The following is a 27,377-nucleotide window of genomic DNA, read 5'->3' as shown; positions in this document are numbered from 1 at the left end:
CCCCTCCGTCATGTGGGGCTTGCACCAAACTTGCACTACTACGAAATCCATTTCGGAACACGGCACCCGGGACGAGGCGCGCTATCTCCTAGAAAACATAGGTATAATACCTATTTAGAACACTTACTATCTGTCATCATAATCTATGACAACCTCCGAGTATTTACCTGGTAAAACCGTAACTTTAGAATCAAATTTAGTATATAAGCAGGCTTCATTTAGAAATGAAAAAATCCCTATTTTATTTTTCAACGATTATAAACACAACTTTCATTCAAAAATAATAAGCTTAAATTCATTTTAAATAATATTTTGCGACGAAATGACGCGCACAGTCCTTCCGCCATGAGAGTCCAGTGGACACTGAATTCCATAGAGCGCCTGCAAGAAAATAAATAGCACAGGAAGTTTTTTGGTTAGTTTTAGATTATTTAAGAAATGAAAAACATTTAGTATAAAACTAACAATTAAAATTGATTGCTAAACCTAAACATATCATTTTCTGGAGGTTGGCTTCAAAGTGTCAAGATGTTAAAGAAATTTTTTACAGAACAAGTTGCGAACAGCAATGTTTTCAACTTGTTTTTTTTTATTTATTGGGATAATGTATACAAAATTAAAAGAAGTACTTATAATCTTCACAAACTGAAGTTTTTAATTGCATGTATTTAATAGCTGTTAATGCTTTAGAAAAATAAACAATTCACTTCAAAGTACAGCATTTTTGCGATTTGTCAAATAGCCATAGTCTTAATAAAATCTGTGTGTATCGGGCCAAAAATATTTTTCATAAAATAGTTTGGCAAAAAATTTGACCCTGTAATCAATTTCTGTACTTACGTAATCTCCAAGGCACGCAAAAAGGCCAAATTCAGAACTAAAAAGTCGGTCACCCATCCAGGCACCGACGTAAGTCAATATTGCATGATATTGCTTAGCCAACGCAAATGCACAATCGACTGACTGTTCTGTCGCCAAGTTGGAATACCTACTTGAAAATAAACATAATCTCATTGATAAACAAGCCTGCCTAGTTACCTGAGTAGCCTTTCTTCAACTTGGACAGAGAAGCACTTACTTATCTCTATAAGCTGATCTCTACCAGTGACCCTTGGCAGTGGGAGAGGTTGTAAAGGAAGATGAATAACTACAACAAAGATAGGTGGGACTTATGAAAATGCCTTCTTTCAGTAAATAGAAAAACCGTACAATGAAATAACTTACGAGTAAATTATAGACTCAATCACAAAGTTTTTCTCCGGGTATGGGAAACCGAACTTCCCTCTAACTTTAATGGTCGTATTTGGAGCTAAATTATACCGAATTGTCGAAAACTATAGATTAGTTGCTGATTAGTTGCTCAGTTATTTGATTGCTATGGGAAAAGTAACATCGCTTTTACTTCTGAATTTAACTTAACCCTTCCAACCGTTATTTCTCAAGCAGTCAAGAAGTAAAAACAACTTAGCTTTTGCTTAGCATAATTAATTTTCCCTTTGTTTATTTCCTTTGGCTGTGGCTTAAGCTACGAGGCTTAGGTTAAAGTCAGCCATACATGCATGGCTGCACCTATGAGGGCTTGTTTAGTTCAACTTTGCAACTAGAACGAAGCTTGTATGTTGTGAAAACCAACATAGTTTTGCAACATGATTTGCGTATCTATACGTAAATTAAGCTCTGAGATACACCTCTGCATGTAAAGTAATTTAGGTGCAGAGCAAAGTTGTGTCTTATTTGAAAAAACAAGTGAAACAAAATTTCACACAATTAAAAGGAAAGTCCTGGTTCACTCACTGACTGACTTATGAACGCCCAGCCCGAATTTTTAAAGTCACTGAGTATCCAGTGAACCACAATAGGTAGAAAATTGAAATTTTCCTGCTGTACCTAACAACAATATTTAAAAAAAAATGATAGCCATGAAAATTAACAAGATAAAGTTGAAAACTAAAACCCGACTGCGATTGTCTTAATAAACGCTGAAATATTAGAGTTAAATTGTTTTTCTGTCGCTTGGTAATATATTTATAACATGAGCTCAGAATTTTCTCCTCTTTTATTTGACATTCCACTCGATATACAATAGCAACAAAAAAATTTTGGAGACCACTTTTTTTGATGTAACATCCGTTAGGTAAAATTTTTTCGTATAAAATATAGCCTATGTCATCCGAACCTTTACATCGAATCAATTGACAGCTCATTCATCAAAATCGGCCCAGTAGGTTAGGCACTACGGTGGAACACACAGAATCTGGATACAAACATACATACATACATACCTACATGCTGAAATCATAACCCTTCCTTTTGGCTTTGCCGCAGTCGGGTAAAAAAAAAATTATAAACTGTTATATTTTTTTGAACGATGAGAAAATCTTCTTGATTAGTCTGTAAGTTAACCACGCACTCATCTCTCGCTGCCTTTAAACCTATATCAATCTACATGCATTGGAGAAACGATGAACTCTACAAGATTCTATTTTCACAGCACTCCTGCAACGACTGTCTATTTACAGAGGAAACTGGAAGAAACGGATAGGATGCCATTGAGTCACTAACCTATAGAAAAGCAAACATCATAATCCTATCACTGCGTATTATACAAGTGCAAATTAATAACACCCCCGACAAGTGAAGGTTACAGTAACTAGAAAAGAGCTGATAACTTTCAAACGGCTGAACCGATTTTGGTTTATAGCTAAGAACATTCTCGATCAAGCCACCATTCAAACAAAAAAAAAACTAAATTAAAATCGGTTCATTAGTTTACTAGCTACGATGCCACAGACAGATACACAGATACACACGTCAAACTTATAACACCCCTCTTTTTGGGTCGGGGGTTAATTACTCACTACTATGTGGAACATGATCTCTGCAGTGGTACAAATTTTCTTAGAACAATAAATACTGTGGACTAAGAGATCCTTCCATATACGACTCGTCCAAAAATAGGTACAAATTATTTTCAGATTTTAGATAACCAGCGCAGATGGCTCGACTAGCTATTTACTAAGATGTAGCTTGGAATATGTATTTTGAAGGTTTTAAGAGATCTATCTTTTGTGATCTTGTTACATACCTAACCGGCATTTGCGTCAAATTACTAAATTATAAATAGGTATTTGTTCTCAAACTAACTACTACTAGAAACATATAACTGAGGCTAAGAAATTAAATTATGTCGTGGAATTAAACGTGGAAGAAGTCGCAGGCAAAAGGTAGTGATAAATATACTATCCATACTAATATTATAAAAAATGCGAAAGTGTGTCTGTCTTTTCACGGTCCAACAGTTTAACCGATTCTGATGGGTAGAAGGTTAGCGTATATCCCGGAAACGGACATAGGCTACTTTTTATCCCGGAAAATCAAAGAGTTCCCACGGGATTCCTAAAAACCCATCCACTAAACCGATTTGTATGAAATTTGGTACCGAGGTAGCTTGCGTCCCTGTAATTGACATAGGCAATATCCCGGAATATCATATAGTTCCCACAGGATCTTTAAAAACCTAAATCCACTTGGACTAAGTCGCGGGCTTCCTACCTAATAATTAACAGACAAAGAGCAAAATCAGGTAGGTATGGCGCCAATTTACTGAATCGCAAAAGTAAGATGGGTGAATTTGAACACCTACGAGTATTAGGTCGAGTTAATTTTGCGGGACATTGCTGTTCTAGTGTTATGACAACTCTTTGTAGGATGCAGTGAAACTTGGAAGATTTCTGTAACGAATCTAAAATAGTTTTTAAGTGCCTTGTTTAATCTGCTAACTAGCTAACGGATGAACGTTAATAGTGTTTTATTGGAACAAACATTAACCACAATAATCCTAATCCTAACCCTATTATAAATGTGAAAGTGTGGATGTTTGGATGTTTGTTACTCAATCACGCAAAAACCGCTGAACGGATTTAGATGAAATTTGGAATGGAGATAGATTATACCCTGGATTAACATATCTACTTTTATTATCCCGGGAAATCAAAGAGTTCCCGCGGGATTTTGAAAAATGTAAATCCACGCGGACGAATTTGCGGGCATCAGCTAGTGTTTCATATAAGTTACACTTGTATAAAATAATTGTCATCATCATGATCAACCTATCACCGCGTCCACTACTGAGTACGGGTCTCTAATATAATTAATGAGTAGGGTTTTGTGTGTCAAGTGCGGATTTGCAGATTTCACACAACTTTGAGAACATTATGGAAAACTCAGACTACAGGTTTCGTCACGATGTTTTCCTTCACCGTAAAATAAAGTGATATTTAATTATTCAAAACGCACATAACTCCGAATTGTGTGACGAAATAAAACAAGTAATAAACATGAAAAATGCAATTTCTTCCTACGCAATCGCTGTTCTGCAACCTTTTTTACTCCCGACCCAAAAAGAGGGGTGTTATAAGTTTGACGTGTGTATCTGGGTATATATTCTGTGTATCTGTTTGTGACATCGTACCTCCTAAACTAATGAACCGATTTTAATTTAGTTTTTTTGTTTGAAAGGTGGCTTGATCTTAGCTATAATCCAAAAAAATCGGTTCAGGCGATTGAAAGTTATCAGCTCTTCTCTAGTTACTGTAACTTTCACTTGTCGGGGCTGTTATAAATTTATAATTTACACTTGTTTCATCGTGAGCTTAAATAATAGTAATATAAATACAAAGTTGTTTATGCAATTAAATTTTCTCTTCATTAAATTTTCTCGGTGCATACATAAAACTTTTAAGTAGGCACCGGCGGAACTTGAACTCTTGATTGTGTTTATTATAAAGTTCTCAATAATAGCAATCTGTTCAATGAAACTTTTAACTTGTTAGGCTAGATTACATACCTGTAATTTCATGGATTTTTCAATAGTGTACAAATTTCGAGTTTAGTAAAGAAGCACGATTTGAACAGAGACTTATCATGGAGTTTTTTGAAAATAAACCTACCTCTGAAGGAACCTTATTACGATTTTGAAAATTGAGTCCTCTCGAGGGGCTCCGTATTTTTTGAACGTCTTCCAAAAAGGAAGAGGTTCTCAATTCGGGTGTTTTTTTGATATTCGTTTTTCATGTGAGGGAAAATTTCATATGATGTAAATTTATATGATAAGACCGCAAGTTTTTTTGAAACTAAACAGGCATGCGTTACAATGCAATTACATAAAAATAATATAATATGTGATGTTGCAGCCTAAGGGGGAGCGAAGCGCGCCTGCTTAGAAGGTGCCTATTCACACTTTTTTAAAATGATATATTTTATATTTTGATGTATGGATCCCTTTTCTACTAACAATATCCAATTTGGGCAGATCCAAATGATGGCCGAGCAAACTTTTGGGTGGACTATTCTATTGTCATCTTATTACAGCAGGGATTTCGTCAGCATAACTGAGTATCTATTGTACTCAGAAAATGCAACCTTTCGTCCTCAGCGTGTTAGCTTAGGGAATTAATCCGACTGCGGTAGGGTTTGGTATGAGTTGTTTGTGTGTGTACTTCAATCTGTTTCTGCGTAGCTGTCGATTTTAAGATAACTGTGGTTGAAAAAGCACCGATTTAGGTATTTCCTCCTCAGACGAATCCTTTTTGAAGAAAGTTGAAATAACTTATGCACTAGATTTACATTATTATAAATGCGGTTGTGTTTATTTGTTGGTTTGTTCCAATCACGCCACAACGGAGCAACGGATCGACGTGAATTTTTGCATGGAGAGTGACGTGGTCTATGATATACTTTTTATCCCGGAAAATCAAAGAGGTCCCACGGGATTTTTAACAACCTAAATCCACTCGGTCAAAATTCCGGGTATCAGCTAGTACTTAATATTTTAAAGAGAGGCTATAAATAATTCATAATTATGATAACTTCGCAGATACAAACATAATTATAATTTAAAAAACACCCAAAAAATATACAACTTTACATGTCTATATGATGCCAAGCTTTCTGGCTTACATCTTTACGTAAATACGTACATAATATGACAGAAAGAATAGAAGGATTTGGTTAATTATTCAAGTTATTAACAAATTAACCCCCCAAAAAGAATAGACAGATCTGATTAACTACTCAAGTTATTCGCAAAATATTATACCCGTATTATGGCTCATTAAAATCCTTCAAAATTAGTTGGCAATTTAACCGTGTGGGCAGTTATGCTTATGACGATATTATTATTATTGTCTGGATCATATCCCACGGCGACGACGGGAGCGATGCACCGTCAATTAACCAATTTAACACGACGAATGTTAAGTGGATGAATTCGACTTAAATGGAGGAAACGCCTACGCTGTATGGACGGCTAGGACGGTTTTGCATTTTAGGGTTTATGTCTTTATTTATATTAGTGACGCTGATAGGTATTGAATGGAGATTCAATCACAGTACTTACAAGATTTACTAGTATCAGAATGATTTAATATTAGGTATAAAGTGGCAATTAAGGAACGCAACCGCGACGCGCGACGGCGATACGTGTCACTAAAGGTAGAGTTTAAGCTACTCGACAGCGACGCGCGACCGCGATATCATACGCGACAGGGAGGTGCATTTTCTTTCGACAGAAATGAAAGCTATTTGATGTGAGCGACCGCGATGTATGATAATATTTTTCTGTACTAATTTTGTGGTGTACAATAGAAGTATATCATTCATTTATTCATAATTTGCATCCAACTGCGAAGTACTTATGTATAAGTACCTAGTTAACCTACTTATGTATAAGTTAAGTGTTGCGCGGGTGTCTTGTGATTTGTGCAAAGTATCGCATGTCGTAGTCACGCGCCTCAAATGAGCTCTATGAGAGAGGATTTTTATATAAAATCGTGCCCAAATGTCGCGTGTCGTGGTTACGATGGCATACCTCAAACTAAAATATTCTGTGCTCATAGTCACCTTTAATGTAAAACTTTGTTTGTGTATTTGAGGTACGCAACCACGACATCCGACACTTGAAAGGCGACAGACACTTTATAGAAATGTATGGAAATCATTTGAACTGAACGAACGCGACGTGCGACACCAAACGATGGTGCGATACTTGTCTTGTCTGTTATGATCGCGTGTTGCGGTCGCATACCTCAAAATCTATACTTTTATACAAAGCACTCACAATCGTTATTATAGAAATGGTCATTAGACTTGAGATCTCATTGACATCCGTTTTTTTCTATTCCAAAATAAGAACCCGGCGGCGTCGCAGTCGGATTTGAGTAATTTCGTATCATTCGTGCCTTCCTCCCGGAAATCTACCTACTGAGTAACATAAGGTTTTGTAACTATCTCCGACAGTTAAAATATGGAATCAAAATGGGAAAATAAGTACCCATCTAGTAATATTTACGTGGTAAAATTAATTAATATTGATGAATATAATAAATAATACTGTTCATTGAAGATTAATCGTCCAAGATTTGTTTCGATCGTTAAAAATATGAGTCAGTGGCATTTAATACGTTATGGTGTGAAAGGTTATAAAATATGTAAAAGTTTATTACACAAGTGAAAAGTACAAAACGTTACGAAGCACCGATTTTACTACACCAAAATGGATCGATGTAGTAAGATTAATTGACTGTGAAATGAATTTTTTTCATGCTTTACTCTTTATACTGGCAAGTTTACTGCTACTAAAATTATAGTATAAAAAATTACTGCAGGGCTTACGAGACTCAGACAACGGTTTTAAGGTATAAATTTCTACATTCCATTTTAGCGGTACTATCAATTTAATATTCTGTGACGATCTTTATGGTATATACTGTCCTAAAAGTGAAATTCATTACCTTTTCAATCTTTTGTAATCTGTTTCAATTTAATTAAATCGCTTATTATAACGCCTCAGTCGTCAAAAGTTTATAGTCACGGTTATTTAGAGCTGTAACGACAGACGGGGATTGTACCTATTAATTAAAGTAATAACTTCATTTAGTTTCTAGAATAGATTAAGCCATTTCAAGCTTGCCTAAATCGATTGTTACAATCATCATGTTTTTAAGAATAGTAAATGCTCCGCAGCGCTCTCCATACCATAGGATTTTGGTTACTTCTCATATTTTAAATATTAACCAATCAAAGTCAGTGAAATTTTGTTGGGCATATTCTAGAAACAAATATCTGTGGCTGTGGTTTGCCAGAATTTCGTAGAAATGTTCAGTTTCACAGTTACACGGGCTCATAACTTTGTGTTAACTTTCACCCCGTAACTACATATTAAGTTCTCATGTGAATGACTTTTCTATGTCTTTATGAGAATAAATATCTTTAAACCTAAACTAACATTTTAACAGAAATCTGGAAAACCATAGACATAATTAAGATTAATTTTTAGAATGTGTTTACAAAATTTTATTAAGTTTTTATTTGTTTGTATTTATTTCAAACTGGTAGAAAAACTGTCAAATTGTGCTAAAATTGAAAAAAATAATATTAAATCGACTAGATTAGCATAGAACGGTAATTAGGTAAATTAAGCAATTAATTTTATTTTATGGGGTGGACAAGGTTAACTTTATAAAATAGCCACGAAGTTATTGGGCTACTAATACTTTATATCAGAAGTACCAGATTGGTAATCTAAATGGTCATTTAGATTGGTAATAAATAAAAATCAAGATACAAGGTAATTTCACATTTTTGTAAAAAAATGTAAAAGACGACATGTATTTTTACAGATTAGCGAAAATGCAAAGCATTGAATTAAATTAGTACCTATCTACCTATAGAAGGGCTATTTCAAACAAAGATATCGGTCTAAATTAGAATGACCCGACGTCAAGTTGTCATGATCAACCCATTTCCGCCCCACTACTGAGTACGGGTCTCCTTTCAGAATGAGAAGGGTTTGGGCCATAGTCTGCCACGCGGGCCCAATGCGGATTGGCAGAATTCACACGCCTTTGAGAACATGCAGAACTCTCAGGCATGCAGGTTTCCTCACGTCAAGTTGTATCTAAGTAAAAACGAGACCCAGCCCACAAAAAATTTTGCTCGAAATGACCCGTCTAGTGCATAGAACTGCATTCTAGTCTAGAGTGTGTAGAAGTAATTGCATGCAAGTCTATAAATTTTTACTTTTAATTTAAATTAACTTAAAACTTCACGTGGATTCTAGTACAATGAGAATCCGTAAATGCTGTTATGGACATTTTTTGGCAAACAATCATTCTGCATTCTGGCAGGTCGTACTACTTACAAACGTTGAGAGAGAAAATATGATTCATAATGTTCGTCATCATTTCGAAAGTTCGCTGGTCTCATTCTTTACATCAATTAGATTTTCAACGCAAGTTGAACCCAGTTGGTTTCGAATTTAAATCGTAATGGCACTTAAATTAAGAAAGTCTTGAGAGAGAAAATTAATTGCTAAGTATGAAGTGCTGATGCGGGATGCCTAAGTACGACTTTGTCCGCGTGGATTTAGGTTTTTTAAAAATCCCGTGGGATCTCTGATTTTCCGGAATAAAACATAACCTATGTCACTCTCTCTAATTTTTTTGAAATTCATTTCATTGGAGCTAAGTCAGATAATTTTTGAGTTAATTTATTTAACGCAAAGAATGACGTGGTTATAGATAACAATCCAAAGTTTTCGGGAATCTCACGATTTCAATGAAATAATCACTCAGATATAAATTTTTTGTATGGAAAAACCTTAACACCTGTTGTTTATTAAAGCCTTCAAGCAAACGTGCCTCTGAGTCATCACGAATCACGATGACGATTGAGTCAACACTATAGGTGATTCACAATCATCGGCGACACCACTGTGCGTTTGTAACAATAATAATTTAACAGCTTCTTAAGTAGGTAATGTCTCAGTTTAATGAGATACCTCGTAATAATTAGTATGCGATTTGCGTAATTGCGTATCAACAATGAATTGTTGCGTATATCTTCAGCTGGGTACCAGGGGGTTAGGTACTTAAGAAATTAAAATATTCATTCACAAGAAATTAATTCAGTACCAACGTGATTTCATGAATCGAGTCAACAATAAGTTATTTCACATGGGTGTGCTATTTATTGTTTTTTTTTTTAACCCCCGACCCAAAAAGAGGGGTGTTATAAGTTTGACGTGTATATCTGTGTATCTGTCTGTGGCATCGTAGCTCCTAAACTAATGAACCGATTTTAATTTAATTTTTTTTGTTTGAAAGGTGCTTTGATCGAGAGTGTTCTTAGCTATAATTCAAGAAAATCGGTTCAGCCGTTTGAAAGTTATCAGCTCTTTTCTAGTTACTGTAACCTTCACTTGTCGGGGGTGTTATAAATTTTTAATTTACACTTGTTAATAATCGATATGTAATAAATGTTATTCGCAAAAGAAAAATTTTAAAACACTTTAACTATCATCATAACAAGGCTTGCCGATGAAACAAACGATTGCGACAATGGCGGAATTTTTATTAACCATCGTATAATAGTACTTAGTTTGAGTCACTGAGTGATGGTTTGAGTATTACCTATCGAAGGCTTACGATTGTTAGATTTCCATAGCCAAATAATTTCAATGGTAGTCGTTAGAATGAAACAATCAAGGCCAAATTAGTTACTCAAGCGACTTTCCTCAATGGAAATCGTTATCAGTTTGGAATGCGATTGGAACTGGTAATTCTAATTAACAGTATTATTATGGTAAAGAGCTACTTAGTACGTAGGTAGGTACTACGTGGGCTTTAGCCCAGACGTGCTTAGATTTACGGGGGTGTTGTGTTGTTGTTAAAAACATAATTAAGTAGGTATAATTACCTATTATTATTTCTTATTTTGTTTTTTTACATTATTTTTTGCTAATAATAATCTGCGAGAATTAAATGAATGCATCAAAATTAAAATTAATTTATTTCATGACAACAGCTGGTAGTTAGCTATGCCTATAATAGGAATTGTTACATGGTACATCTATGCTATAACTTGAATATCATCCACGGAGAATAAGCAGCAAAAATATTTGGAAACTCCTTGTGGGAGTTAAATTTCTAAGCTACTACACAGCAGAGTCAACTAAGCAATCTTTCACGTCAAGTTACCTTCAATCTCGAGAAGTTTGAAGGTGACTCTACGAACCATAAAACGACTGTTTATTTAGAAAAATGTTCTTGTGTGCATGTATCCAATTAGTATAGCTATTCAATATACGGTAATAACTGGAAATTCGTTACGGGCTGGTGACTTACATTCACGGTCTTCACATACGGGCCGCAAACGCCAACGACAAGCTGAGGTAATTAACTTTTCATACATTTTGTTGCAGCAACATGCTACTAGAAGCCACCTAACACACTTTGACACAAGTCTCTATCGTGCCACTTTACCACTCCTTCACGAGTTACCACATCTTAAATAACCGGCAGGTAATAGTGAGGAAATGGAACTTGCTAAAAAAGGTCATTCTTTATGCCTAATATCATCTGGTATTCCAGAGGAGTCGTCGAATGACAGAGGTAGGTAAGAGACATAATATGGCCAAAAGCTTCAATTGATTTATTCTAATTTAAACGTGACAAAGAATAAAATACAGGATAGACTCAGGAGAATATTAGGCTTAATATGGAAGCCGCCTAAGAAGAGGAAATAAGGCGACTGTGTTTTCCAAGATCACACTTATATCGGCACCTTGGATAGATCTAATTAGAAATAATAGTGTCGGAACTCTCTCTAGTCTTCTTGCCTATATTATGTATGGCACAACCAGGTGCCATACATAATATAGACAAGAAGTGTGAGAGAAGAGTATCATTTCACCACCAATTGATGCATGTCGCGTGCCACGCCGCGTCTGGCGTCAGGTTACCAGCCACTTATGGCGGCGGTTAGTGGTAATGTCTTTGACTTTTATCCAAAATGTTTTATTAGAGCTTGATGATTTTTCAAATAATCCTCGGTATGAATTGTCGACATTGCAGAATGCGATCTTAAGCTACCAGAGATTCGTGTAAAATGACTCAATATTTAAATATGACACCAATGTTATGAATTAGTTACGCAAGTTAATTCATTGTGTGGTCTCATAATATGTATAAATAAAACAATAATATCTTTGTCACCATTTGTAATAGAAGTTATGAGTATATAAGTCATATTGTCTCCTACATAAGAAGTCTATAGAGAGAAATATTTCTTGTTTAGGGATCCGTACCCGAAGTATGATAAAAAAGCATGGCTTTGACTCGTTCCAGCGATGCGAGGGGCTGCAATTGCTTGTATAGTATGGAATATTATTGTAAATTGAAGAATTGAAAAGAGCAACCGCCGAGTTCCTTGCTGGTTCTTCTCGGTAAAAACGGCATTCCGAACCAGTGGCAAATTATTTGACGATTCAAAATCACTTGTAATAGTCTATTTGAATAAAAATCTATTATATTCTATTCTATGCCAACGGGACCGTACCGAACGCTCTGCACAGCCGCACTATCCCGCACCGCGTTAGCGCGGGGCTGTGCAGTGCAGGTGAGCGGGGCGTCCCCACCCCGATTGCCATCTGGACCTGTCGCGTACTATAGGTACTTAGTTAGTAGTAAGTCATCACTGGCAAAATATGGGCAAAACGAACTGGGGCATTATGGATGAAAAACATCGATGTAGGTATCACGGAGTTTCCCAAACGAGATTTTATCTAAAGTAATCTAATACCTATGCGTAGAGATAGAGGACTCGTACGTTTCCAATTCATTACACGGAATAGGACGACATAGTTATATATTCGCAGGTAATTTAAGATGTCAACTCCCCTAAAGAATAGTTTCCGTTACAAATTGCTACAGCTTCCTGCTTCCTTGGCAAAATATATTGAAATTAGAATCGGGATTGCATAAGTATGAGGGAAATTCTGAATAGGTTAATTTTGTTTTGACGAAAATAGGAAGTTAAACTAAATTGGAAATGAAAAAAAATGTTTTCCATATTATCGTCCCCGTAGAGCGAAAAAATGAGCAATCTGAGATATAGTCCGTACAAAATTACTTCTCACGCGCCATTTTAACTCTATGGATCAACTGTCATGTCAAAAGTACTTACGGTTCACCTTTAAAACAAGGACTAAAATAAATTTTTGCATATATATAATGCAGCTCGTGTCGATTAAGAAATCATTATCAAGTAAAAACATAATTACTAATTAGTTTTCGCTTTCATAATATTTTATATCGAAAAGTTGTAAAGTATGTAGTATAGTCTATGAGTAAAGTTTACAATTTATGAATCTCTATAAAATCTTTCTTGTAAATTAGGTAAGTAAAGTCTATTACGTCTCAAAACAATAGGTAGGTACAGTAAGTACATATTATTGTATGTTACGCAAAAATGACGTCACCGACCACTTGAATAAACTTAGCAAATAAGTAGGGAACGATAATTCTACGTAAAGTTAGTTTACTTTCGATATTATGATCTGCGTTTTATCGGTACTCGATTATGTTCACCTAAATTTTAATCTCTTTAAACAAACTGAAAGTATCAATTTCACTATATTGCTTATATTCGAATATTTTGTGTAAATATACCTAAATATATACCTAAGTACCTGGGTAGGTACTATAGGTACTATATTTTTTATGGTTTGAAGGGAATTTGATTATTTATTAGAGTGATATACATTAGGGGTTATTAACATACTAATTATAATACAACAATATTAATAAATATTGTGGAAGACGAAAATTGCACTTTTTATTCTTTGAAAAAAAAAAAAAAGATTCAAAATCTTTTAATCCTACATAGATAGGTACTTATTTGAAACTAAATCATGCCCGCGGCTTCGCCGGCGTGGATTTCGGTTTTGTTTTTAAATCCCGTAGGAAGTCTTCAATTTTTCGGGATAAAAAGTAGCCTATGTCCTTCCACGGGATGTATCCCAAGTCTGTACCAAATTTCATTAAAATCGATTCAGTGGTCGGGCCGTGAAAACGTAGCAGACAGACAGACAGACATACAAGCAGACACACTTTCGCATTTATAATATTAGTATGGATGAAATAGAAAATCACGAACATTTTGCCTAATATGTAACTAATGATGAAAGGATTCAGAACGTGCTTACTTAGAATTCCTAGCTTTCTCCAATTTTGAAAAGTGCCCAAATTGAGGTGACAGGAAACACGTACGCCCTTCCCTTCTACCTTCGTGTTCGTTCTTTGGTAACCTAGTGGATCGACAACGTGGCCTTATTTAAAGCGAGGCTATAGCGTATAGGGATAAGATAAAGTCTATTTATGCATTATTATAATATGACATTTATAGGCCAAATTAATTGCTTGCCACACCAAGTACCAACCAAGTACAGAAAAGATCACTTTAACGATCACCTTTGCACGCTGCAGCCATTAGATTAACCATATGTTTTTAGTTTATTTGTGCACATTGAAGGGTCAATAAATTTAATAATAATTTTTGTGGTATGAAAATGCACCTACATCGCCATGTTTTGCCCTACTTTAATTTCATAGCAAATAGCAATAGTAATTGGGCTAATTAGACCGATCTAGACGGCCTATTGTCTAATTCATGCAATGTGTAGCAGACACTAAAGTGCTCATCAACTTAAAGTGGCCCACGTAATCGTCGCGGCCCGCATCGAGTGGTCTGTGGCCCCAAGTGATCCCCAATTAGCCCTAATTGTCAGCTAGCCTGCCATGCCACTAATGTGGCGCCCCCTTGAAATCCTTGAGTTATTTTAGCCAGGACGTAAGTCCAAAGGAGCAGTGCTTGTTGGAAATCACTGGCACATACATGCGCCTTCGTAGCAGTCACAACGACATTCTGGTGCAATAAGGGATCGAATAGGCTGTCCAATAACAAAACATTGGCTAGCTGTGGCCACCGGGCAACTAGAGTTACCACTGTTATAGGATACTTACTTCATTTACCTATTTACTTTGTAACTAACATTACTAACATAATTATAAAGAATTATTGTTACTAATACACTAACTTTCTATCTAAGATAATATGATAAGACTGATAAGATGGTCTGAATTAAAATATTATTTATTTATTTTATTTATTTAACTGGAGTTTATAATATTTCTTAAGAATATCTGTGAGAAAGGTTAGTAAGTACCTGAGTATAGGTATAAATCGGGATGCCTATTTAATGAAGAAAATCTCATAGTCTATGGTCACCTTTACATGTGTCTTGTCTCGTAGATTTTCAAAGTGTGCCCTCAAGATTTTCGAAAACCTAAATCCACACGGACGAAGTCGCAAACATTAGTTAGTTTTATATAAGCTGTATGCTCGAGTCTCAATAAACAATGGCATACTGTAAAGATTATTATGTTACTGTATATACATAATAATTCACATGATAATATCTACCCAGTCAGTGGTCAACAATGTGCCCTTTAGGCCACCTACCACCTCACACGACGAAGCATTACAAAAGTCTTTAAAAGGTAAAATGACTGAAATATTAATATCATTATAACCTCTATCAATTCTTTATTGCCTGTTACAGAAGTCTACAGTATGTGGTAGATACTGACAATATATTATATACCTATTACCCATCTAAAGAGCAACCGCCGAGTTTCTTGCTGGTTCTTCTCGGTAGGAACGGCATTCCGAACCAGTGGTAAATTATTTGACGATTCAAAAGCACTTGTAAAAGTTTATTTGAATAAAAATCTATTCTATTCTATTCTATTCTATCTATATGGTTAGATCGTAATATACATATATGTAAATAAGAGATAAATTTTCTTGGTGATATATTATTATAATGGTCTCAGAAGTGGGATTAGAAGATCCTCAATTCAGGGCTTTAACTTTTTATGACGTTCAGATCACTACAATGTCAAAATCTAATATTTTCTTTCTTTTAAAAGTTACTTTCAACGAAAGATCGTGTAAAAACAATCTAGAGTAGGTGCAATTAGCACATAAAGTACCTACCTAATAATATAATTAAATTATAATTAAATCCTAAAAATTCCAACAAAAAAATTAAATGTTCTATTAATTTAAATATTTAGATACGCTTATTTGAATAATACGGTTATTAAAATGAAGTAATTATAACAAAGGCTTTATATCTAGGTACACTTCATAAGCAAGAGATAAATTGCCGAAATATTTTAAGTAAGTAACGCGCACGGCATATAACGTGATAGATCGTAGCGGAACCGCGAATTTGAAATTCTTGTATGAAATCTCTATAAAACAAAGTCATTTCATGCCGTCTGTCCATCTGTAGGAACGCTTACATCTTTTAAACTACGCATTTTCATCAATAGACGTGACCCAAGAGGAAGTTGTATACTTCTGGATTTTTTATATGTACTTATACTAGGACTGGTTTTTTTGGTGGATAAACGAACACGTTTCTGAATAGGGTTGAAATTTAAGGGTGGATAAACGGAATAATCCCGAAAGTGCTTTGGAGCTTTAGGCAATGATTTATACCAAAGTGGCGTCAGAAGAATCTATGGAAAGATTTGTGTGGCGTTTGTAGTCGTGACAGTGCCTGTGCCACATTGCTTGTACTATTTACCCAAAAAGAAGGGTGTTATAAATTTGACGTGTGTATCTGTGTATCTGTCTGTGGCATCGTAGCTCCTAAACTAATGAACCGATTTTAATTTAGTTTTTTTTTTGTTTGAAAGGTGGCTTGATTTAGATTGTTCTTAGCCAAGAAAATCGGTTCAGCCGTTTGAAAGTTATCAGCTCTTTTCTAGATACTGTAACCTTCACTTGTCAGGGGTGTTATAAATTTTTAATGTGTTTCATATATGTATAAACCGCTATAATTAAATACCATGCAAGTCCACTTTTGTATAAATAGTAACCATCTCGCTGAATTTGCTTTGAAATACAAAGAAGCTATTGTTATAGAATTTCGACGAAATTAATGAAACAAAGTCCGGTTAAGACTACAAAGTTGCAAATAATAACGAATATTAACTCATAATTTCTTAGTACAAATTGACGTCAAGGAGTAACAAAGTAGCTAACATAAATAAACATAGTTTTAAGATACACAGGTGACATAATAGTAATAGTTATTTATTAATGGCCATAAATTGAACTAATCGACAAAGGCATACATCACTCAAGGTCCCGACCTTTGAGATAATGTGTGACTAATTGCGAATAATAATGTTCCTGTATATTTATGACTCTAGAGTTTATGTAACATAGTTCAAATATGTAAGATATGCCTTACAGAGGTTATCTTAGAAAGTAGGTAAATACAGCAAATGTTCCTCTACAAATATTAATACCTACAAAGATAAAAATGATGTCTACGAGTTCATCTGCGTGCATTTTTTTTCATTCAGCGGGAACTCTATAAAAACTAGCTTATGTGTTTATTCAGGGTATTACCTCTCCATTTCTTTCAGCTAAATCGGTTCAGTAATTACTAACAAACATCCAGACATTCAAACTTTCACATTCATAATTGGCATACAAATAAAGTCATGATGATTCAAATAAGCCTGTACTGTGGTGGAAAAACTGGAAACTATCTATAAGTAAGTAAATATAGTAAATAGGTACATTACTTGGTTATTTAATAAAATATTTTGTTTTCATCATATGGATAGGTATCCTATAATACAAGTGTAAATTAAAATTTATAACACCCCCGACAAGTAAGAGGTTACAGTAACTAGAAAAGAGCTGATAACTTTCAAACGGCTGAACCGATTTTCTTGGATTATAGCTAAGAACACTTCCGGTTAAGCTACTTTTCAAACAAAAAAAACTAAATTAAAATCGGTTCATTAGTTTAGGAGCTACGATGCCACAGACAGATACAAAGATACACAGATACACGTCAAACTTATAACACCCATCTTTTTTGGTCGGGGGTTAAAAACAATAGAAGCGACATGTACCGGTTATTAATAGTAGCAATTGGTTAAATTGTGTCAACGTACGAGTACATTATAATAATAATGATTAAGAGCCGATTCACACCAAGCACGTACACGTGACCACGCTCGTAGTGACGCGCGTGAATCCATAGAGATGACAGCACGCATTACGTCTACGCGAACGTTCACGTCACGCAAGCGGTATGCCATATCTCATACAGTTCCATACATTACAACGTCATGGTACGCGCTACGTCTACGCTTACGTGCTGCATACGCGCCTGGTGTGTCCCAGCCTTTAGTGTAGTCACTTACGATTATGTCCTATACTATAAAAGTGTCATAAAAGCATTAGTTGGTGTCACTAGTAGCAATTTCGGCAAACCTATTATAATAACGACTAGCAATTTCTTGTAATGAAGAACAAGATACGTTTGTGGGTTAATTATTATGATAGGTAAGTAAATATGCTACTAGTTATAAGTAATCCTAGCTTGAACATAATTGTAGAATAATAAATTCACATAAGTTAAATATTTTGTTTCAGTACTCACCTGTTAGTCATAATATGGTTATTATATGTAATTTACTAGAGGATGCCCGCGACTTCGTCCGCGTGGATGTAGGTTTTTGAAGATCCCGTGGAAACTGTTCGGTTTTCCGGGATAACAAGTTGTCTTAACATGGACGCAAGCTCGGTACCAAATTTCATACAAATCCGTTCCAAAGGAATCCCGTGGGAACTCTTCGATTTTCCGGGATAAAAAGATGCCTAGGTCCGTCCCCGGGATATAAGCTAACTCTGTACCAAATTGAGTCATAATCGGTTAAACTGTTGGGCCGTGAAAAGGCAGCAGATAGACAGACAGACACACTTTCGCATATTATTAGTATGGATAAGTAAATACGTACCTAAGTATCCGTATATATCATTTTATTCCTTAGCATTTATCCACACATTTTATTAGGTAATTAATTTTTATTTTATTTTAAATTCAATTAACACTTTCAGCGTTCGACTTTCCACCATGTAAAGTGAATACTTAGCGAACCGGCACCATATTTACCCATGGGGTTAGCTGTTCCACTTATACTAATTAGAGAGCTTGTGAATTATTTCGAGTATTGGAAAGAAGTGAATTACTACTTCATAAGGCATTTTACACATCGACAAAAAAATAATCTAAGTAGGTATTTTAATTACTTACTTATAATTTTTCTTGCCTACTTTTGCGGTCGGGCTAGAAAAGCAAAAATGTCCTCTGCTTAATAACTTAGTTATCTACTGGATTTTCACACACTTAGTATAAGGTCACTGCGTTTTCTGGTGGTGGAAGAGACCTTTTTTTATAGACAGGGGGAGAGGGGAGGGGATTGGACGTACTACAACCCCCTCGGTGATCATGAGTCCTGAAGAATTTGCGCCGGTGCCTTTCTTGCACGTCACTTATGGGGCTCACCCTGGAGGATGTACTTACTTGCTTGGCCTCACGCACCTTGCATGTAGGTACTAGATACAACAGCTTGTGAAACTGTAGAATAGCTGTTTTTTTAATCATAATCATAATCATAATCATATTCTTTATTTGCTGAATACAGGTAAAAAGGTTTTACTGTCATTTAAAGAGCTGAGTTACTAGTCTAACTACAGAATACCTGTTAATCTTTTTTAATTCTAAGTAATTTTTGTTTTACTTCAGAAAAAGTAGGTAGGTATTTCAGCCTATTCCGGCGCCGTGTCTGCAGCGGGGTTCCGCAGGGATCGGTCCTTGGGCCGGTGCTTTGGAACATTGGTTTCGATTGGCTCTTGCGGGCCCCGCTGCTTCCACGGATGAGACTCCTCTGCTACGCGGATGATACCCTCGTCACGGCCCGTGGAAGGACATATGAGGAGGCGGCTCGTTTGGCGGAAATTGGCACGTCACTGGTTGTGGATAGGATTCGGTTGCTGGGTTTGAGAGTCTCTATCTCGAAAACCGAGGCCCTCCTTTTTCATGGTCCTCGCAGAGGTCCGCCACGGGGTGCACAAATCACTGTGCAAGGCACAACAGTAGCGGTAAAGGCCAACATGAAATATTTGGGCCTCGTGTTGGATGGACGATGGCGTTTTCAAAAGCACTTCGAGCTTTTGGGCACTAGGCTCGTTAATGCCGCCGCTGCTTTGGGAAGACTGCTGCCTAACATTGGGGGGCCAGAATCCAACTGCAGGCGACTATATGCGGGGATAGTTAGAAGCATGGCACTGTATGGGGCGCCAATATGGATACATGCCCTGACACCACATAACAAGATGCTTTTGCGGAGACCGCAAAGAATCATCGCAGTTCGAGCGATCCGGGGATACCGCACGGTCTCCTGGACAGCTGCAACCCTTCTAGCGGGCGACCCACCGTGGGAACTCCAGGCTGAGGTGCTCTCCGAGGTGTACCGCTACCGTGCAGAAATGAGAGCCCGTGGAGAGCAACCGGAGGCAGAGGAGATCCGCTCAAGAAGAGCTCTGGCTGAGGCAGCGCTGATCCGTAGATGGGAGGAGGATCTGGAGACGCCTGTCGCCGGTATTTGGTCAGTTGAAGCGATCCGGCCACACCTTGAGCGTTGGCTCAAGAGAAAGCACGGAGTACTGACGTACCGATTGGTGCAGGTACTTACAGGGCATGGCTGCTTTGGCAAGTACCTACATCAGATCGCGAGACGGGAGGAGACTCCAGCTTGCCAGGAGTGTGGTGCGCCAGAAGATACGGCATATCACACTCTGGTGGAATGCGCGGCATGGGGGCCTCAGCGCCACATCGTGTCGTCTAGGCTTGGAGGAAACTTCTCGCTGTCGAGCATAATAGACGGCATGATTAGCAGTAAGACGAGCTGGAGTGTGATGGCCTCCTTCTGTGAAACTGTCATAACACTGAAGGAGGCCGCGGAGCGGGTGCGAGAGCTGTCCGCTGACGCTCACCCACGCCGCAGAAGAAGACAGGGGAGAAGAAGGAGACATTACGCTCATCTTCTCCCTCACTAAAACTGTGCCGGTTTAACGCTGAGACGTCTCAGTCGCATACGACACCCGGGATCCTGAGACGCCTCCAACCTGACGTGGACGGCACCGCTGGGTTTTTTAGTGGGTATGCTATATGAATGCAGCACAAATGCATTGCCAGTGAGCCCCACATACCCGCTTTTGAGCGGCATGCGTAATTGCATTTTTACCAGCGGAAAAAAAAAAAAAAAAGGTAGGTATTTCAGCCGTTCTGTTATTTTATTATACACGTCTTTTATGATCTAAAACACTTCGTCTTTACCTAACTTTCAGGCTTTTTGGTAGAGATCTGCTTACAAATAGAATCAGCATCCAATGCTACAAGTGTTTTATGTATGTATTGTGCTAAATTCACACATTACCGGTCCGCATACGGTATTTGTATTTACCTGAGTTTCTTCTCTCTCGCACATTCTAATATTTTCAATGACTAGCCAAGTCCTAAACAATAAAATAATGTTTCTTTTTCATAAACAAAATAGTGTTTTCACTATGTCTTATTCAATATTTTGCATCTCCATTTTTCTCTATCAAAACTAGGTATTTAGTCTAAAATGTATGTTATTTTGATACTTAGGACTTGGATGCGCTGATTCTTTAACAATCATTGAAAATGTTAAAATATGCGAGAGAGCAGGAAACTTGCTGAAAAATGCGCAGCATTCTGCTCTTGCGGGTATTGCGTTGCGGCTGTAGGTAATCTGCACACACCTTTAGGTACACTAGACATATTATAACCTAGTTACTGTGTACTTCAAGAGATAAAATGTTTTCAAATTAGATTTCCTATTTTCACTATCCATTCGTGGAAAATGACCCAAATATTTCCATTTGCACAAACATTTCGCGACTTGAGGCATGTGTGACATCAATTTTATTATTATTTCAGTTTTTTAACATAACGAACTCTTGTAGTAGTAGGTACCGAGATACGTTATCGATTGACCTGACACTGAATTTTGCATGAATATGTATTTAAGTAATTCTTCAAACGTTCCAGAAATATTTTATTTTAGCTAGTAAGAATTTTATTACTTACTTATAGGTACATTGCGACTGCGTTCACGTAGGTAAGTTTGGGTTTGAGAACTCTTCAATTTTCCGGGATAAGAGTGGTACTTAATATATTTTGTCCCCGGGATGCAAGGTATCTCTGCACCAAATAGGTGGTGCCCACGACATCCTTGGGTGGATTAAGGTTTATGAGTCTCATGGGAACCCTTTGATGTTCCGGGACAAAAATAGCCGGTAATTGCTTTCCCGGGCTGCACGCTATCTCTGTGCCAAACATGCTAATCGGTTTAATAGATGGGCAAAAGCTAACATGCAGACAGACATACTTTCTCAATTAAGTATAGTAATGGATAAATGGATGAGTATGGATTTAATTTTTTTTGGTGTAACTTATTAGGTCTTTACGTAAGATAAGTTTGGTGGTATGGCTGTACTTAGCAACCATGATATTAATATAATAATATGTATTAGTTGCGAATAATGAATTATTCTGAATATGAAATAGGTATCTGTTATTTCTTAATTCAAGGAAATCTTTGAATGAGATGAATTGTTCAGAAAATTATAAATTTAATTTATGAAATCATAATTATTAGAATAATTGTGTGTATAATATTCTAGTTTTATGACATACTGTATAATATACGACTACAATACCATTAATCAAATCTGCATTTACTTGAACTGGAACTTTACGTTTATACAGTAAGTTATAAAATAATAAAATGTATTATTTTAATATACTTATATTTGTACTGTACAACCATCATCAGATAAATATTTTCTTTTGTTATGATATCTATTTTAGACCTGGATTCTGGGATGTGTTGGCGTTGCCTAAATATAGTTTGGCCCACCCTCTAAGGAGATTCTTCTAACTTTAACTTATTTTATGAGTCATTATTTTTTCCGCTCCAGACTTCCGTTAGGCATAAAACCTAAACTGCGGTTTTCTGAGCTCACCCGTAAAGATTTTGGGTGTACTTATAAAGATAATAAACATAGATTTATTACACTGTTTTTTAAAACAACGTAATGTAAGTATATTTTAATAATTGTATTATTATAATATAACGGGAAAAAGTGAAGTATAAGTACCTACACAGTAGGTTTTAACTAACGATGATAACTAAAAATAAATAATTTAAGTAACATTAGTATGACATACATACTCGTAGGTTTAGGTAAGAACGTACTGTACGCCTAGCAATACACGCCTGATGCCTTAGGCTGGGATGGAAACCTAAACTGGTAAAATAAACCCACCAAAAACATTTCATGTAAAAAGGTAGCCAAGACTGACAAGTTCATAATGTTTTCACTGTTAAAAAGTTATGAGATCTCTAATAGAGGCAGGCCCCTAGCTGAGCTTAGATTTGTGCTGGCCATGGGACCTATCCGAAGTCCAAAGTAATATAGCTCTTAAATGTTCTTGACTGTATCACATTTATAACAATAAATAGCAAATCACTCTACTTACAAGCTCTGATTCTACAAACCCTACATCTTGGTAAAAAAAGGACGGCTTGGCCGTTTAATGTTCGTAAAACTATTACATGACATAACATATTTTAAGGCCTTAAGGAATAGTTTGTTACAATTACTAATTTGTATTGTACTTCGTGATGGTCGCAGAAGCTATTCCGGGCTTAAATGTCATTTCAGATAAAAAATCCACGAACGTGACAATAAATAGACACACTTTCGCATTTATAATAATTTATTAGTATGTTTTATTTTATTCACAAACATTAAACATTAACAGGGCTCTCTCCGTCACTCGCTTCATACAATCGTAGTTCCAATTTCATTTGAATATTAAGCAACCAAACTCCATGAAATTTTGCAGACATATGCTAGAAACTAATATCTGTGTCTGTGGTGTTCTAGATTTTTCTAAAAATATGTAGTTTTAAAATTACAAGGGCTCAAAGATTTGTATGTGAAGTTTTAAGACCGCGTAACTTTGAAACCGAATATTTTAACAGAAATCTGGAAAACTACAGACATAGATATTAGTTTTTAGAATAATATGTCTGCATTTCATGGACTTTGGTTGCTTAGTATTCAAATGAATTTGGAACTACGTTTGTATGAAACGAGTGACGGAGAGAGCTCTCTTAAGGCAGTGTAAATAAGGTCATGTCAGATTCAATATTTTAAGGGATAGATCACTTAACTGTTGTACCAAATAAGCCTACATTTCCTTCACGTTTCGCAGAGCACATAAGCTGTAGTGGGTACCTACTTGATTTGGGTAGGCTCAGGCGGAAAATTAATAGTATCGGCTAACCTTAAACTCTGCTGATATGTTAATTCTTCCTTTAACGCGTTATCAATTACCTTCAGTCCAATGACAATCGTTACCCTAGCGGAAGTTTCGTCATACCTACATATTGCTGGTTGAAGCCCGAGTGCCTGAACTGAGCGAATAAGGTGTTAGGTGGGTGATAGCTTACTGGTTAAGTCTTCGGGAGGTCCTGGATTCGATCCTGATCTCACGCCTCTAACTTTTCGGAGTTGAGTTCGTTTTATTATTGCATATTAATCGATCGACGTGATTTTTTGCATTCCTATAATTAAAGACCTGGAAAGTGACATAGGCAACTTTTTATCCTGAAAAATCAAAAACTTCCCACGAGATTTTGAAAAATCTAAATTGACGCGTACGAAGTCGCGGAAAATCAGTAATTTAATGATACTAATTATGTATTTATTGGTAGGCGGAAAACGATTCTATTTCAACGACTTAACCTCAAGCTATTTCCACAATAGGTATATACTAATTTAAGGCGACATTTTAATGTTCCCTTTCACTTAATCACATTTTAATGTCGAACGATACAAATTATTAGACGTTTGAGTGATAGTAGATATTATTACCTTAATTTGTTTGTAAGATCGGAGGGCAGAGACCTCGCCGTAGTCTGAGTTGGTGATTAACTAAAAAGAAGCGGTTAAGCTTTTTGACCCTTCTGCAATGTCTTTCGTACGGGCTCCAATATGGAGAAATCGAAACACCGTGATGGAATCGATTTCGAGGGAACCGCGATCCTCAAAGCTAGCAAATCCTCAAAACCGACAAAATAATTCCTATTCTTCTTCTTCTTTTCTCAATTTCTCATAAGAAGAGAAATTGTTTGCCGGTATGGCACTGTCAGCAACAAAGTTTGCACGCGTCCATAGCGCTAGTAGTTCTGGCGGGTGCAAACCTAGCTTTGTTGCTGACTGTACAAAAGATATTTTACTGTATGTTGCATGTTGCTTATTTTTTCTTATTTTGCACTGTCAACTGTGTAGCTCTTACCCCAAACAAAGAATTATTTATTTTATTTAGGTTTCAAACACATAATTTCGAAGATGTTATCGGTCTTAGTTCTCTGACGTCGTAAATAAAATAAATACTTAATACGTCTATGTAATATATTTAAGGCGCTCTAGATCCTCAGTCACGTGGAACGAGTACCGACAACGAAGTGATGGGTATAGTTATTTATTGGCTAGTACGTACATAACCTCATTTCATGCTTCGCGACACCCTTGTTATCCAGCCATCCGACCAGTTTTACTACAATGTAAACTGGTGTATGTGAAGTGAGTGAGCATTACTGAATTTGTTATGCATATCCTATATCTATCAAAACATTTTGTTAATTTAATATTTTTTAAAGTTAATCTTCTTTAGGCACCTGTTTGTTTCTATACTTTGGTTACGGAACCCTAAAAACCAAGAATTAATACGTAGTTACCTATAGTAGGTAACAATACGCGCCGCCTGATTCAAAGTGATAGTTTTCACAGCAAAATAATTAAAACTAGCCTACTGAATGGTATATTCAAACAAGACGTTTTGGGAAGAATTTTTCCTTTTCCGATGTTGTAGAAGTCTTCTAAATATAATTTTACTTACCTTTTTGTTCTTGATAGGTAGACCGTACCTATACCTTAAGTTAAAAAAAAACTTTGGTATTTTCTTTTTTTAGGGATTATTTTAGGCCGTGGCGGTCAAAATAAAGAGACCGACAATAATGGTCCCTTTCCCTACTTACAACTAGCCCTTGTTGACGATTTAATTTAGTTTTATTTGAATGTACCTAAACTTGGAAAGTGGAGTTAAGTAAAGGGTTAAGAGGAGTTAAGTCTAATTAAAACGAAACTCGTTAAATAAGGGCCCTTGGTTGCGACAACCAATTTTCTTTTCATTCGACAATATGCTAAACGTAGCATTTAACTATTAAATTTTTCTTTAATTTCTAAACTTTTCCAAAATGAGTGCTTAACAAAGTATTACTAGCTGGAACCAAAAATTACCTAAAAGAAGTTTAAGATGCTTTTTTTTTTCTTTGAAAAAAAGGCAGGTAGTTTTCATACTCACATCTGCAAAGTTTTTGGTTCACGTAGGTAGGTACGCTACCAACTACCTATGGGTATTCATTTAATCACTGCATGGCTCACGTCTTGTTTAACTAAGAATTGAATATCGTTACGGTTTTAAGTTACAATGATATGCATATTTATAATAATTTTTATTATGTGTATGAATATTGAATATAAGCTTACCAATTTTCACGCTAAAACAATCCAATGTTATTAAACCTCCGTCTGTGCACCAGTCAAAATAAATCGTTTGATTTCTTTAAACACACAGATCAAAGTATAGTATAAAGTCGTCACTACGATAATACGCAATACATATTTTAATGTCTCAGTCATCACAAATTATTCAAAATCACTTCCCACTGTTTATTTACTACGATGAAATTATTCGCGCCAATATTTTATCTGCACGTGAACATGTGCATCGTCACTGGCTGTATGTTTGCGACTGTCAATAAAACTGACATAACGTCGCGGTTCGTCATGCGCATACGCATTGTACGAGCCGAGTGAGCGGGACGGATGACTCATCCTTTCAATGCCAGCTGCGTCATTCATTACTACTGCCACAATTCAATTTTCACCTTAAGCCTGAGCAGTAAAGTTTATATTAGTGCAAGAGATGTTATTTGTACAGAAACTTAGCTTAAACGATTTCGAACTTTAGCTAGAGAGGTTGTGGTTCATTGATAAAAAATGTTTACCTGATGATTGCCTGATTTCCAAGTTCTGATTGTACAATGACTGTCGCGAAATGACCACTGATGCATGCAAATGTAGCAACCAATTAAAAGCTTTATTATTTTGGTGAATAATGTTTTTGAATAAGATAGGAGTTAGGACACATTTACTTCTGTCATAGAGTCATAGTATGGGAGAGGATGGTAAAGTTCAACAGAGATCTAATTTGTGATGAGGAATCGTGCAATGAGAACCGCACTGCCACTCTATAATTACATAGTTCTAAATAATAAATTGTTATGAGACTGAGATAAAAAACTTCAGAAAACTTTACAATCAGTTTTGTTGGTAATACCTACGAGTACATCGATGGTATTCTAATAAGATACTTTGTAAGTTCAATTGTAATAGTTTTTCAAGAAAGAAAAAACAATAATAATAAGAGCGCACAT

At 36.1% G+C, this 27,377-nt stretch overlaps 1 protein-coding gene across 4 annotated transcripts in view; it reads right to left on the bottom strand.

The window, feature by feature from the left end:
• Window positions 1-26,723, bottom strand: part of LOC123873176 (G-protein coupled receptor moody-like) — a 68,033-nt gene extending 41,310 nt beyond the window's left edge. For 3 of the 4 annotated variants that reach the window (XR_006797623.1, XM_045917898.1, XM_045917900.1), the window contains exon 1: window positions 26,428-26,723. The gene's annotated coding sequence lies outside the window, so the exon portion shown is untranslated. Of the gene's footprint in view, window positions 1-17,468; window positions 17,472-26,427 lie in introns of all 4 variants that reach the window. The other variant, XM_045917899.1, reaches the window with a different exon arrangement.
• Between the last annotated feature and the right edge of the window lie 654 nt (window positions 26,724-27,377).

This window comes from Maniola jurtina, chromosome 16, assembly GCF_905333055.1.
Source record: "Maniola jurtina chromosome 16, ilManJurt1.1, whole genome shotgun sequence".
NCBI classification, from domain to species: domain Eukaryota; kingdom Metazoa; phylum Arthropoda; class Insecta; order Lepidoptera; family Nymphalidae; genus Maniola; species Maniola jurtina.
Note: the sequence above shows the minus strand (reverse complement) of the source record. Positions and strands in the feature narration are given on the sequence as shown.